The 15,121-nt window shown below is 48.8% G+C and overlaps 1 long non-coding RNA gene across 4 annotated transcripts; it reads left to right on the top strand.

Moving 5' to 3' along the window:
• Positions 1–357: 357 nt before the first annotated feature.
• LOC147964631 (uncharacterized) lies at positions 358–12,403 on the top strand. Of its 4 annotated transcripts, none has more exons than XR_015607810.1 (5): positions 358–659; positions 747–911; positions 1,206–1,466; positions 1,937–2,004; positions 11,731–12,403. It is a non-coding gene; the product is annotated as an uncharacterized LOC147964631 (long non-coding RNA). The 4 variants fall into 4 exon arrangements; XR_015607809.1 differs by lacking the exon at positions 11,731–12,403 and adding an exon at positions 9,691–11,724; XR_015607811.1 differs by lacking the exon at positions 11,731–12,403 and adding an exon at positions 9,425–9,684.
• Positions 12,404–15,121: the final 2,718 nt, after the last annotated feature.

Below are 15,121 nucleotides of genomic sequence, written 5' to 3'. Positions count from 1 at the left end.
ACCGGTTTAGTTTCACGTCACCCTTTCACACAATGAAAAAAATGTAAACGGACCAGAAGTTTCCATGTTTCACGTCACCGGTTTAGTATTGCCTTTATGTGAAAGAATCAATCACGATCAATTTTTAAAGATCAAATCTAAATTAATTAGACTTACCTTAAATCGCTCAATCACATTAATCTTTTCTATCTCTTCTCTACTACCTAAAAGAAACGCAACATTCCATTTCCCTTTTACGTTTTGTCCACTCCCCTCGCTCCACCCGACGTACGCAGTACGCTCCCCATCCAGTTTCTTCATCGCTAAAAAACACTTTGTCCATCGCCCAGCACATGGGCCAAGCCGAGCAATGCCCCGTGAGCCAGCCCACATCTCTCTCACCTCACGCACCACGTGCAATTCACCCAGTTATCCCATCCCGACCTCACGCTAGGGTTAGCGCGGGCGCCATCCCCAACCCGCCCTTGGCTCCTCGGCCGCCGCTCGCCTTCCTCCGATAGCACCTCGCCGCTGTGTTTGCCTCCTCCCGCCGCTGGTCCGCCTCCACCATTTCAATTCCTCCCAGCACCACGCCAGCGCGTCCCGTCCGCCCTCGATGTGATCGACGCCGACGAGGTTCCGTCATCGTCTCATCGACATATATCCTGACAAGCTACGAGGTAGCCCATTGTGATCTTGATGTTTTCGCTCGATGAAGTTTGTTTCTCCTCGTCCGCTGAGACAAGCAGTTTCATTGCGACATCTAGGTGATATGAACGATCCCATCAGGTCGAAGAGCAAGAGGAATGATTCCATCAGGCTGAACGGCAAGCAGCATCCATGCCTGACGCACACAGCATCGTGCCTGTCGAGCTGTACTGTTGCTTCAACTCGGATGCAGCAGTACTACGTACTATCCTCTTTCTGATCAGGTACGTGAGCACTCAGATCCCTACTCATGGATGCCATCAGTGGCTGCTTCAATCAATGGTATAAAGGACCTTGTATGATCACATTGTATGCATGCATTAGTATAGGTGACTTGTCATCTGGTGATCGATTCTATGAACTCCATACGTTTGTGTGTAATCAGCAATTTATTTTCTGTGTAATCATGCCACTGATGGATTATTTTATATAGATTTAAGTTCAAAGTAGGAAATAGTACTATGATTATTAAGATTTAACATAAAGGAAGGTTTGGTGATGCTGACTCCACGCGACAGGATGCTCCCATCCGATGGGCGCTGGGGCCGCCCCACTGAACATCGTTGTTGTAGGACAAAATCCCAACGCCCCTGGATCATTCATGGCGTGTAGACATTGCCGACTCGCGACTGGATATTAGCACGGCACCCGGAGAAAGCTCGCTTGTGACTTGTGGCTGGACATGATAGGCACCTGGACGATGATGTTGCCTCACACCTGAGCAGCTTGACTAAACGAACAAATCACGAAGCACCGAGGCAAAACATTTGGTTCTTCAGGTACACCTCTTCAATTTTGTTGTCAGTCATGTGATCATGGGGAATCTCATCTCAATTTCCTTTTGGTTGTTCATCTCGTTCAGTACGACACGCATCAGCAAAGCTTTACTTAGGTGGCAGTACAATATATTATGGTATGAATGATTGGCGAATGCATGCTGCATCTGTTCTTGTGCCGATTCAGGAATCCAATCAAGGCAGGTGCTCTAATAAAGTGAAATGTATATGATGGATTGCCCAATAGAACACTCCAAAAAATTAATCTTGTAGTTTTTCATTCAAGGATCAATCTCATTTGTTTCTTGTCACATATAAACTGACATGCTAGAAAATTGCCCTGTTGTTAAATTTTCGAACATGCTTTCTTTCTTCTCTGAATATTCAATTCATATTGAACTAATCTCATATTTAGATCATATGCAATTAATTAAGCTGCAGATTCATGGTGACTAATGAAGAAGTTTTTTCAGGCCTATGACTACTAAGTACTAATAAGGAACACTTACTTCAGAAATTAATCGGATGCTCTAATGAGAAGGTAAGCTTGAATGCATTCTTTGCCCTTTCAGTTCGAGGGCTTCCTCGCATTTTTCTAGCAACACACTCATTTTAAGTGAGAAGGTTTAACTGAATTGAATTGTCATGCAATCCAGTTTCTCGACCGACCAATCGTGATTCATGGGAATTGACATTTACTCTGTACTGAAGTACACAAATTGTATTTGACACAATTGAGCTCATGGTACTAAAATTTTACGCCCCGTTGTATACGCCAAGGTACCCTGCAAGGGCACACGATTTGATGCACCACATCTGTTGAGCAATCCCGGTGTGTTACAGACAGTGTTATAACTTTGCCTTTGATGATTTATTGCTATGCTTTCCTTTTTTTAGATAAAAGGCGCGAGCCCGACTTTATAGATGAAGCCACCAGGCAAAGTCACAACCACAGAATAAACCACTCAGTTTAACACAGCACGAATAGAAAGTATGGGTACAAGGCATCCAGCCTGTCAAGGCACGCAGGCCAGCCAAACGATCAACCAAAGACACTAAGAAACCATCCTCCTGGACTGCCGCAGTAGAGAAGAAGCCGTAGATTTCATTTTGAATAGCATATCGTCGAAAGCCTCAATGTCCCCATCCTTAGTCAATGATCTCCACCGCTGCAAAAAAACATTAGCTTTAAATAAGCAACTCACAGGGTTAACCGGGAAAATGTGTTCAATAGTGAACTTGTTTCTAGTAGTCCAAAGCGCCCAACAGACCGCTGCCCAGCCCACCATGAAAACCCGTTTAGACCGGCCTGCTAGAGTATTGATACATCGCCGAAGATCCTCAAAATAGGCAGGGTTCCAGGGAACATGAAGCCAAAGTCTAATGCAACTCCAAATGAATTTTGCTAACGAGCATTGGAAAAATATATGCTCTGTATTCTCTAGGGCGCCACATAGTTGACAACTGTCAGAACCCGGCCCCTTCCTCTTTTTAATCTGGTCAGCCGCAGGGAGTTTGCGACGAAGAGCTTGCCAAAGGAAGATTTTGATCTTAGGAGGTATGCGGGCAGACCAAACTGGTTTAAACTTGTCAGAGTGAACACCAGCGATTAGACGCGAATAGGCCGACTTAACAGAAAAACGCCCCGAAGGGGTGTGAGGCCAAAAAACAGAGTCCTCTTCCTCCGAGAGCAGGGGGAAGCAGGCAGTAAGGCGTTGCCATTCTTCCAACTCCACAGGGGAAAGAGAGCGCCGGAAATCTAAAACCCACCCCTGGGCCGAGAGCTCAAAGATAGAGATCTCAGGGTTATCACAAAACGAAAACAGAGTCGGATAAGCCACCGCAAGGGTGGTGTCTCCAACCCACCAGTCTAACCAAAAACACGTAGAATTGCCGTTACGGACTACGAATTTCACCAGGGACCGAAATATCGGTCTAATACTAACAAGCTGGCGCCAAAATTGAGAGCCACCAGAAGAGGAAGCGAACATAGGACTCGAGAAGGGAAAATATTTAGCTTTGAGAAGGTTTAGCCAAGCAGGACGATCATCAAGGGACATAATCTTCCACCACCACTTTAACAGGAGACACTTATTCATGATTCTGGTGTTAATGATGCCAAGGCCCCCCATGTTCTTAGGTTTGCAAATGAGGTCCCATTTAACCATCCTATATTTGCGTTTGTTATCGGAGGAATTCCAGTAAAAGGCACCCCTGTGCTTATCGAAACCAGCGTGAGTCCCATCTGACAGAAGATAGAAGCCCATTAGAAACATCGGGAGAGAGGAAAGGCAGGAGTTGGTAAGGGCGACCTTGCCCGCCTGAGAATTATAGTGCCCTCGCCACGGCAAAACTCTATTGCCAACTTTAGTAACAGCCGGTGCAAACTCTTTGGCCAAAAGCTTAAGCGGGGAGATGGGTAGGCCCAAGTATTTGAGAGGAAAGGACCCTAGCGAGCAGTTCAAGAGATGTGCGACCCTCTGCGCTTCCGAGACAGATACCCCAGTCACAATGACCTCGCTTTTAGAAAAGTTGATTTTAAGGCCCGACAAGGCTTTAAAGCAGAATAGAAGAAATTTCAGATTCATGATGGAGTTATCATTAAGTTCGACCAAAATGATGGTGTCGTCCGCGTACTGGAGGTGGGAGATTCCATTAGGAATAAGATGGGAGCTAACCGGCGAGATGTGACCAGCAGTCGCAGCCCTAGACAGAATATGAGATAAGGCATCAGCCACAAAATTGAAAAGCAGGGGAGACGCCGGATCTCCTTGCCTTAGGACCCTACCGTTGGCAAAGAAGTTACTGGTCTGGCCATTGACAGCCACCGCCGTGTGCCCACCAGAGACAAGTTGCATCAGGCGGTGTACCACCGCACCATCGAAGCCCTTGGCCAACAGAACTTGGCGAAGAAAACTCCAGCTGACTGAGTCATACGCTTTTTTGAAATCAAGTTTAAGAACTACAGCCTTAGTGTGCTTTGAGTGAAGGTCATTAATTATCTCGTGAAGGCAAAGCACCCCGTCCAGAATGAATCTCCCCTTAATGAACGTGGATTGGAAGGGGCTAATAACCCGATGGGCGATCGGAGAAATCCTAGTAGCCATACCCTTGGCAGGAATCTTAGCAAAATTGTTAATCAAAGCAATGGGTCTAAATTGGGATATCAAGTCAGCGCCTTTGACTTTAGGAATGAGGGTGAGAACAGCGTAGTTAAGTCTGGAGATGTCAACAGTCCCCAACCAAAAGCCTTGAGAAATAGCCATAATTAACCCCTTTAGCTGAGGCCGGAATTACCGGAAAAAAGGAATGGAAAAGCCGTCTGGCCCAGAAGCCGCATTCGGGTTGCCAGTCCGGATCGTCTCGAATATTTCCTCTTCCGTGGGAGAGATCAGCAAACTCGCATTATCAGCGCCCGACAGCTGGTCCAGAGGAGACCAAAAGGTCGAAGCCAACTTAAAGCCTAACACGGGCTTATCAGCTAGGAGGTTAGAGAAGAAATCAACCACATGCCGCATGATCACCGATGGGTCAGAGACCTTGACGCCGTCTATCAAAAGGCTATCAATAATGCATCTCTGGCGCCTGCCGTTAGCAATCGCAAAGAAATAAGACGTAGGAGAGTCACCCTTTAAGGTCCAGTTGATAGTACCGCGTTGTTTCCACTATACTTCCTCTTGCCTATGGATGCCCAGTAGCGCCTGTTCTAAATCATATCGGGTTTGCCATTCAGACGAGGACAGCCCAGTACTATCGGCGCGATCATCTAAAACGCCATTTTGAGCCAGCAGCCTAGCTTTGTCCCGCCTAGACTCAGCGTAGTGGTTTTTAGACCAGCCTCTAAGAAATCTACGCAAAAAATAGGACCATTGATGCCAGTCATCCATAGGGCCAAAAGAACGTCGAGTAGAGGAGAGGAAAGACATAATCTTTTGTGCCACCAACTCATTAAACCCCTGCACTTGGAGCCATGAAGCATCAAACTGGAATCTCGGAAAGCCCGCTGGGCGCAAACCATCATCAAGAATCAAGGGGGTGTGATCAGAACCAACACAAGCCAGGGCTCTAAGACTGGCACGGGGGAATAAGGAATCCCACCTAGAGCAAACAAAAACCCTATCAAGAACCGAACGAATTGGGGTAGTTTGATGGTTGGACCAAGTGAAACGGGCTCCAACCCTAGGAATCTCACGAATAGCCGTGTCCCTAATGAATGCATTAAAAGCGTCAGCCAGGGGCCACGAGAAGTTAGACGAGCTCTTGTCAGATGGGAAACGGAGCATGTTAAAATCGCCCCCGATCAAGAGGGGTAACTGACATGATTCAATTTTAATACTAATCTCGTCCAAGAAGGCGTAAGATATCGCTTGGTCAGCCGGACCATAAACCACCATGATTTCCAACAAGGAGTTGAGGGATCGAAGGGAAACCACCATACTAGCCCAATAAATGCCATGGTCAAAAGCCACAAAATCGAAAGTATCTTTTTTGGCACCAAGCAGAAGGCCGTCGGAAAGCCCAGCCGAGGCCACATAGTTCCAATGAAATCTGTCTACCCCAGCAATGGCCGAAAAGTTGCTCAAGGAAAAGGAAGATTTGATAGTCTCAACAAGGCCGATAAAATCTGTATGTTCGGATTGAACCAGGTCTTTAAGCTGGTCCCTGCGCACCCTAGCGCCGAAACCACGAATATTCCAAAATAAAGCCTTCATCTAAAAGATAAGTTTTTGATACAGAGACTTGACCTGCTCGGTGCCATGCAGGATTTAGCACGCTTCCTTGCCACACGAATAGAAGTCATCAGGGGAGCTTGACACCTGTCATCTCCCTCCTCTTCCCCACCGGCCACAACCGGTGGGGCGACCGAACCCACCCTAGCCTCCTTGGCCTTCGCAATATCAGCTTGGGCAGCCTCATTTGCCCTAATAACATCAAGAATAGACGAGGGGGAACCCAGGCTAGAATCTAAGCAAATACAAACATCATCTAGAATTTCGAGTAAGTGCTCATCAGATTGTGAAGAGAACTAAACGCACAGGAGATACAACCGTGGGTAGGGAGGGAGAAGGGGCTGGGAGCGAACCTGAAGGGGGCATATCCCGAGCCGCAGCACGCCGAGCCGCCCTATCGACCACCCGCTCACTGCTGTTGGAGACGCGGCCGCTCTTGCGGGCCGTGGACGCAGGTGAGCGCACTGGCACCGGACGTGCACGGCTGGGGGTAGCCGCACCAGAGGACGGGCCCGAAGCCGCACCCATATCAGCATCAAGCCTACGGCAGAGCCCCGCCGCGGACTGCCTCGAATCTCTAGAAGCCCGGCTCTTGGCGGAATATTTCTTGACATAGGACTTCTTCTTCTTCTTGGACACAGCAGGGCCAGCCGGGGGGAGATCTTCAATGCCAGACAAGGAGGGAGAAGCGGGACGAGCAGGGAGGTTGGAGCACACAGCCGAGAAAGGAGTGCCCTTAGCCCCACCCGAAACCGCATCCCCTCCGCCCAAGCCAGGCGCTGCATCTTGGGGCCCCTTACCAGCAGGAGCATTTTCCTTTAGCAGATCTTGATCTTCAGGAGAAAGCCCATCCCACTTCGACTGAGTGAAACGGGGGTCAGTCCCATGCATGGAGTCGTCAGGGCCCCCTCCCCGTCTTTGCTTTTATCACCATTGCTAGGGGTCGGGGGGGGGGGGAGGAGGAGGAGGCGACACCGGACCCGAGGCCCCCTCCACCCGCACCCGGAGCCGAAAGCCGCCAGCAGCAGGGAATACATCAATGGAGCTGCGAATGCACAGGGGATCGACACACCAGACCCAGAGCCGGGCCGGCCCTAGAATAGCCAGGGAGGCTTGATCCACTTCGATAGGCTTCCCGATGAGCACCCCCAAAAGCCATGAGGAACGCTGTGGTGCGCATGCTAGGAGGGACATCTTCGACCAGAACCCACACATCCGACAAAGAAGAGATCGCTTTAGACCCGTTGGAAGCAGCTTTAACCGAGACCACAAGTTGATTCAGAGGCAGAGTGAAGCTAGTGCAAGAGGAGATCATACGGAGGCTTTCTTTGGAGGGGAAAGTTGCAGCAAAATCGAACTCGGAAAGTTGGCGAATTTGCCAATCCCAACCACCCTCATCCCATAACTGAAGTTCATCTAGAAGGGTCTGGGAAGAAATGCGTTTAGCCTGGACAGAGATAATGCCAACATTGGAAAGCGAAGGGATAGGGGCTGCCTCTAGGATCCCCTTGTCTAAGGCAAAGAAAGAGCACCCTGGAAGGCCAGTGCCATAGTGAACAAAGGCGGGGGGCTTGACACGATTCTGGCAATCCATCGTGAGGTGGCCATCTTCTCTGCAGATGAGACAAAAGGGGGGGGGTTCACAGCGAGATTGGAAATGCCCGAGGCGGTGACACGCGAAGCAGGTTAGGATGGGGTTGGAGACTTGGGATTGGGGAGGGTTGTGACCAGATCCACGAGGAGGAGGAGGGAGAATGCCATCACCAGACGAGACAGGGCTAGATCCAGCCCCCTGCCCGGCAGCAGGGCCAACAGGGCGGCGGACCGGTGCCCCCGACGCCCCACGGGGGACGAAGCGAGACGGGCCACCCCCAGCCGCCATCGGAGCACGCACCGGCGCACCGCCCCGGGGAGCAGCACCCAGCTGGGGGGACGCCTGGGAAGGCCCCGACGAACCCGCCCGACTGGCCGCTGCCACCAGCTCCCAGGGATCGATCGCCGCCGATGGGGCACCAAACGCGGGGGGAGAGGTGCAGAAGGGCCCGAACCCGAGGCGCGGGGAGACACGTCGGACGATGCCGCCGCGACCCTGCCTCCGGGGCGAGGGAGGCCTGAAGCTTGGCATGGAGCGCCGCCTCGTACTCCAGATCTGCGGCCGCCTCGCCGGAACCATCGCGCCCTCGCTTCTGGCCGGAGACCGCCTCACTGGAGGACGCACGGGAGCGGTCCATCGCAACCACCGCCGCAAAGGAGAGGGAGAGCGGAGGGGGAGGAGGAGATCTGGCGAAGCGTCGAAATGGGAGACGGTAGCGAGTTAGGTCGGATGAGGAAGCCGGAAACCCTAGAAAGGGGGGAACTGCACCCCTCCGCACCCATAAATACCCCGACCGAGCCAGGCCTGGCTCGATAGAAGGCCTCATAGGAGGGTTGGGCTGGACCTGGGCCACCCGCGGCCTAGAGCCCAAAGAAGGAAGAGGGGGAAAAGAAGACAGAGACGACAAGGCAAACCCCGCAACGGGCCCAGCAGGCCCAGGAGCACCCAACGGGGCCCGCTTCGCAGGCGGGGGAGCCAGCGACGCCCCCGATCCCGGATCTAGGGTTGGCACCAACTCCGACGCCGTCGGCTCGCCGGAAGCCGCAACTGAGGCCGAGCAAGCAAGAAGATCCGTCGGAGAACCCAACACAGAAGGCGGCACCGTCCCTGCCACACCAGCAGAACACAACGAGACCACAGAAGGGGACCAACACGACGCACGCCGACGATCACGCGAGAGGCGACGCCACCCATCACCCTCCAAGGAAGGCCCAGCGGGGCGCCCCCGCCCCCCAGGCGCGAACTTGCACCGGCGACCCACCGCCGCAGCCACGGAAGGACAGCACGCCGAGACAGGGCGGGGAGGAGGGGAGGAAGCCTCAGAGTCCGACTCAGAGCCATCGAGATCCAGAGCCCAAAACTTGTTGGCCCGGAGCGGGGAGATACGGCCAGAGCAGGGCGGCACGCGACGCCGGAGCGGAGCCCGGAGGGAGCAGCGGAGGGGTGGAAGGGGGAGACGCAAGGAGCAAGGTCGCCGACGGGGAGGAGCCCGACGCAGGAGTCGCCACATGGGGGAAGGGGGAGGGAGGGGAGCGGAGAGCCATCCGCTCGACCTTGTTTCAAACCCGACGCCAGAAACCCAAAACGAACAGGACAGTGTCGAACCCTAAGTTCCGCTATGCTTTCCTTTGTCGCAGAATTACCAGAAATACGAAAGGGAGGAATCAACGGTTGTGAAGAAACGAAGCACTTCCAAGTTTTTGGCCGATGATGATGATGAGACTGACAACCATAAGGTAAGCTCACCGAGTGCATCCTCTTAAGGGTAGGAAGAGTTTTCGGAGGAAGACTAAAGACCAAGAGGATGGGAATGATGATGGTGTGAGACAATGTAGCAGGTACCCATTATTAGTTTGTGCTGCTTTCACATGTTGTGATTAAAATTGGTAATTTTGTGTTGCAGAAAACAATAGCACATATTTCTGAGAGGAGTACAAGGAGAACAAAATAAATGGATGATGAAGACATGTCGACACTCTTGATGTATTCTATTCTTCCTAGGATCCAATTTTTTTGTACATAAAAACGCATAGGTATGAAATGGTCAATCAAAATGTATAACATCGCTTGTCCAAAAAATGTTTTGATGTGTCTTAATTTTAGGTCAACATCAAGTGCGGTTTTGTTAATTTAGATAATGATGCTTGGATTGGGGAGACGGAATAGTGAGTGCAGGAAGAAGACTGATGTAATGAAAAAGTTGACACTACTGTTTGATGTGCATGTAGATATGATCAATGTTAAACCACTAGAATTAGGCTACCCCGGTGTAACGCACGGGCAATTACCTAGTAGGAAACAAATGATCGATTTTAAGAAAATTAATGTGTCACCGCTCTCTTGATCAAACTCCTTCGCCTCGCTCCGTCCCACGTATCTCTATTCATGCAGGAAAACAGGAAACTTTTTATCACCTTGCTTTCCTATTTGTTCTCTACCAAATCAACGATAGACCCCTAGAGAAAACAAACGCCCCACCCCTTCTCTAACTCCCGAGCCAGGGTATCCAGCTCGCGCGCACGCCGCTGCCACCATCCTTCCGCTAGCCGAGACCTCCCTCCCCTATGGAGACCAATGTGCAATTGTGCGTTGGGACCAGCACTATCATCGCCAAGCCGGAGATCAAGAAGCTCCAGTCCAGCATCCAGGCGCGGGCGGGCCCCAAGATTGCAGGGTGCCGCGTGATCAAGGTGGAGGCGCACCAGATCCCGGAGCACCCGCGCTCGTGTCGCGTGGCCCTGTTCGGCGACACAGCGGGGTATGTGACCCGGTGCTTCGGCGAGGGCATCTACTTCACGGCCAAGTCCGGGTAGCTTTGCGTGTAGGCAATGGGCGATGGCCAAGGAACGGCGATTGAAGAGCGTGGTGACGGAGGCCGGGATCAGGCGCGGGTACCTGCGGCGGTGGGACGATGAGTTCGTGCTGATGTTCAGAATCTTGGACGCGAGGCGCTGGTGGTCAGCTAGGGTGGACGTTCAAGTGCCACCTGCACAAGAGGATGGCGCCCGGCAAGCCGTAGGCCGACCTCCAGCTGGTGTGGCGCACCACAGGCAGCATGGTTTGATACAACATCCTCGGCAAGGAGGTCCAACGGATCCAACAACTCAAGTTGCCGCGGGCTTAGAAAAATCCCTTCCATTCTCTTTCTGCAGGCAATGGGTACCGCCGATACAGTACTGAATAATGAGGTGAACCACCAGTCCACCATTGAGCACCATTTGATCTGCGTCTGCAACTTTGCAATCTTTGCAACTAGTCTTCCCTGCAAAATGACCGACTTGCCACACAAGTTGTGCTCGCGCTGACATGGCGCTGCCGCTGGTTAATTCCTTGTGTTGGAGAGGCCTAGAAGTTGGGCATCTATAGATGCTTGTCAGTCTGAACTCTGAAGGTATTGGTCTGGTGTTCTCTAAAATACTATTGACTGATCACCACATATTCAATCATTGGAAACATGCACTTCTCTTGTTTTCTTGAACTGGTGTTAACCTCTTTGACGTGATTATTGTGTTTTTCTTGTTTCAGAAAATAATATTATTTGAGAAAATCTTGCTATCTAAATACCACTTGGGGGCACCTGATATTATACTAACTTGCTGGAGCCTAGAACTAAACTATTAAGGTCCATATGTACTTGTAGACATATCACGTTCTTCACATCCTTTGATGTCAAATTGTAGACATGGAGCTGTTTGTAGTTTATTTTTTCGAATGTTTCCATAGACTTGCTAAAGTTAAAGGAATATTTCCAAAGATGGTGAACTTCAAATAATGTTGTTTTTTCGCCTGTGAACTTATCAAGTTTCGGTGTATGTTTTTCTGCTATTTTGCTTGACCTTAACATAAAATATCTTTCAATAGGGCAAATGTGACTCCTAATTGTTGTAGTTTCTCACTCGTCACGAAGGTGGTCTATGTTTTTTTGTTGTTGTTTTTGTGCTAGGCGTTATGGAAGGTGATGTCGAGACACACTTGTCAAGCTGGAGTAGGAGGAAATGATGGTAGCGAGCTAGGGGATACGAATGATAGACATCGATGGAGATGATGCGACAAGCGAAGGAGAAAGGTGGGGGAATGTGGAAGGAGGGAGGGGGGTGATGAAGCTGAGAGAAAGGAGGTAGACACCAAAGGAGTTGGCATAGGATGAAAGCGAAGTTGCGCCCCAAGGTTAGATCGCCATTGTGTTGTGACTGTTCCCTTTCCATCAATGCTCATGTTCATTGTATTTTTTTAAAGTCCGCAACTTTGGCAGCTCCACACAATTGTTGTCGAGGAAGATGGTAAACTCATTTAGGATGATTGTTGGGGTTATTGTGAAGCTCAATGTTTGGTGTAGTCTAGTGACAAAGAGGACAAGCCACTAGACACGAGTAACTGATAAATTTGTACAATCACTTCCATTTTTTAGGAACATAGGTTGTAATTGATTTGGTAGGTGGACCTTCAGGTGAAGGACAAATTACATCATTGTGACATCAAATAATTGTTCATTGATTAGTCACTTATGACGATAAATTTGCAACGTGAAGTACGTATCTGAAAGTATCGTTATTTGATTGATTTATTTTGCGAAATCTCATAGGCCTAATTTTTTTTACGTTAGTCACTTTTTGCTTTGCACGAGGCCGAAGGTGGGGACGGCGATGTTGAGCCGTGTATGACTGGGAGCCGGCGAGAGCAAGTCCAAAACTTGATAGGGGGGCAAGACGACGATGGGGGAGGTCGATGCGAGGGCGGGCAACGATAGCAGGCAGCCGCGGAGGGTGAATGCAGGCGGTTAGGCCTGCATAGGCCATGGGAAAGGAGGAGTCATCATGGGAGAGGAGGAAGATGGTGTGGGAGGGAGATGAACATTTGGTGGCTTGCTCCTAAATGTTGGATATTGATCTGATGGTCAAAAATAAAAGTGGTGGGCACTGCAAATTTTTTAGGTATAGTTGCCCCTTAATTTATTTACCATCATTTGCCCGTCGCAAAGCACGGGCATTCTACTAGTATTTAGAGTTTCTGAGTGAATCTTTTTGCTTTAGGTCACAAAAATTATAAACTTTTTGTTAGTGCCAATAGTTTTCAAATTTGAATAGTTTAAATTTGAATTATTTGAAATATGTGTGAATCATTAGTTTGTGAATAACTTTACTTTAAAAATAGATTTTTCAGTGATTTTTTCTGTTGTTAGTGTGTTTTATCATTATATTCAATTTGGTAATTCGTAGGTTATTTAAAAAATGAAATGTCTTTCTAACAGATGAGTTTTCGTCCGAAACTTGATACTTCGGAAGAGATTGTTCATTTTTGTACAAGAAGTGCATCCAGTTTTTGTCGTAACCCTATCAACTTTTTAGCACCTGCTATGTGGGTGAAATTATAATACCATACCAACTTTCAACCTTTTCAGAGTTCATTTGTAGCGATTTTCAATTTCAGGGTCATTTAGCTCAAAAAAAATCAGTAAATGCATGAAAAATAGCAAACGAAGTCACAAGGGGTTGAAAATTGATGACGTGGTTTTGAATGATGCATACTGAACGCACAAAAAGTCTCGAATTGAAATAAGTTAAAAAATGAAATGCCTTTGTAACATATGAGTTTTCGTATGAAACCTTGATACTTCGAAAGAGATTGTCCATTTTGTACACGAAGTGCATCCAGTTTTTACCGTAACCCTCTCAACTTTTTAGCACATTCTATGTGGGTGAAATGATGATACCATGCCAACTTTTGACCTTTTCATAGTTCATTTGAAGTGCTTTTCAATTTCAAGGTCATTTAGCTCAAGAAAAATCGGTAAATGCATGAAAAATAGCAAACGAAGTCAGAAAGGGTTGAAAATTAATGACGTGGCTTTGAATGTTGCATATTGAACGGACAAAAAGTCTGGAGTTGAAATAAGTTTAAAAAACGAAATGCCTTTGTAACAGATGAGTTTTAGTCTGAAACCCTGATACTTCGAAAGAGATTGTCCATTTTGTAAAGTAAGCAACAACAAATCATAATGCATGAAATAATTTGTTTGGACATAATATTTCTTCGTGTTTCAAATGCCAAAACGCATAAGTACCCTAACTATTACAAAGATTCCCTCCGATTTGTCCGAAGTAGGACTTTCCAGATATATAATTCTGGAAACTCACTAGAGAAGAAAGTGATGACGGTGAAGCCTCTCACATCCCAGAGTGGGATCTTAGGGTATAAAACTTTTTCTTCGTGTGTCCCTTTGCACCGTAACCATGGACAATCATCATCATTTAACTGGATGCTCGGGTCAATATTCACTGTGAAGGGAGCAATTTCATGAAACTTATCATAATCTTCTGACATGCCTGTCTTGTCCTCCACTCCCATGATGGTTCTTTTCCCTAAAAGAACTATGTGGCGCTTTGTCTCATCGTATGATGTATTCGCTTCCTTATCTTTTTTCTTTTTCTCGGCTTTGTAGACATTTCCTTCACATAGAAAACCTGCGCCACATCATTGGCTAGGACGAATGGTTCGTCTGCGTATGCAAGATTGTTCAGATCCACTGTTGTCATTCCGTACTACGGGTCTTCCTTTACACGCCTCCTACTGAGGGAGTCCTGGATTAAGGGGTCCTTGGATGGACGAGCTATGCGACATGGGCTGGACTGATGGGCCGTGAAGATACGAAGGCCTTCCCCCGTGTCCGGATGGGACGCTCCTTTGCGTTGATGGCAAGCTTGGCGTTCGGATGTGAAGATTCATTTCTCTATAAACCGACTCTGTACAAACCTGGGCCCCTTCGGTGTCTATATAAACCAGAGGGTTTAGTCTGTAGAGGCAATCATAATCATACAGGTTAGACATCTAGGGTTTAGCCGTTACGGTCTCGAGGTAGATAAACTCTTGTAATCCCTATATTCATCAAAGTCAATCAAGCAGGAAGTAGGGTATTACCTCCATTAAGAGGGCCCGGACCTGGGTAAACATGGTGTCCCCTGCCTCCTGTTACCTTCGATTCTCAGACGCACAGTTCGGGACCCCCTACCCGAGATCGGCCGGTTTTGACACCGACATTGGTGCTTTCATTGAGAGTTCCTATGTGTTGTCGATAGAAGGATCGATGGCTCGCCTTGTCATCAACGACAAAATCACCCGTGGAAGAGCCCTAGCCCCTGGGAAGATCCTCTAGCTCGGCAGTTTCACTATGGGTGCCCGCCCGGCCATTAAGCCCAAGACGGTCTCTCAGATCACCAAAAATCATCTTCGCATCGACCCCGAAAACATCGATAGGATGGATCCGGCAGATATCTCATCTTTGAATGAACTGCTATATTGCATCACCGCCCTGGGGGTCGCAACAGACTATGATCTGA

This window comes from Triticum urartu, chromosome 6A (assembly GCF_056163025.1).
Source record: "Triticum urartu cultivar PI428250 chromosome 6A, HENAU_Tu73, whole genome shotgun sequence".
In the NCBI taxonomy this organism is placed as follows: Eukaryota; Viridiplantae; Streptophyta; class Magnoliopsida; order Poales; family Poaceae; genus Triticum; species Triticum urartu.
This window is presented reverse-complemented; position numbering and strand designations above follow the sequence as displayed.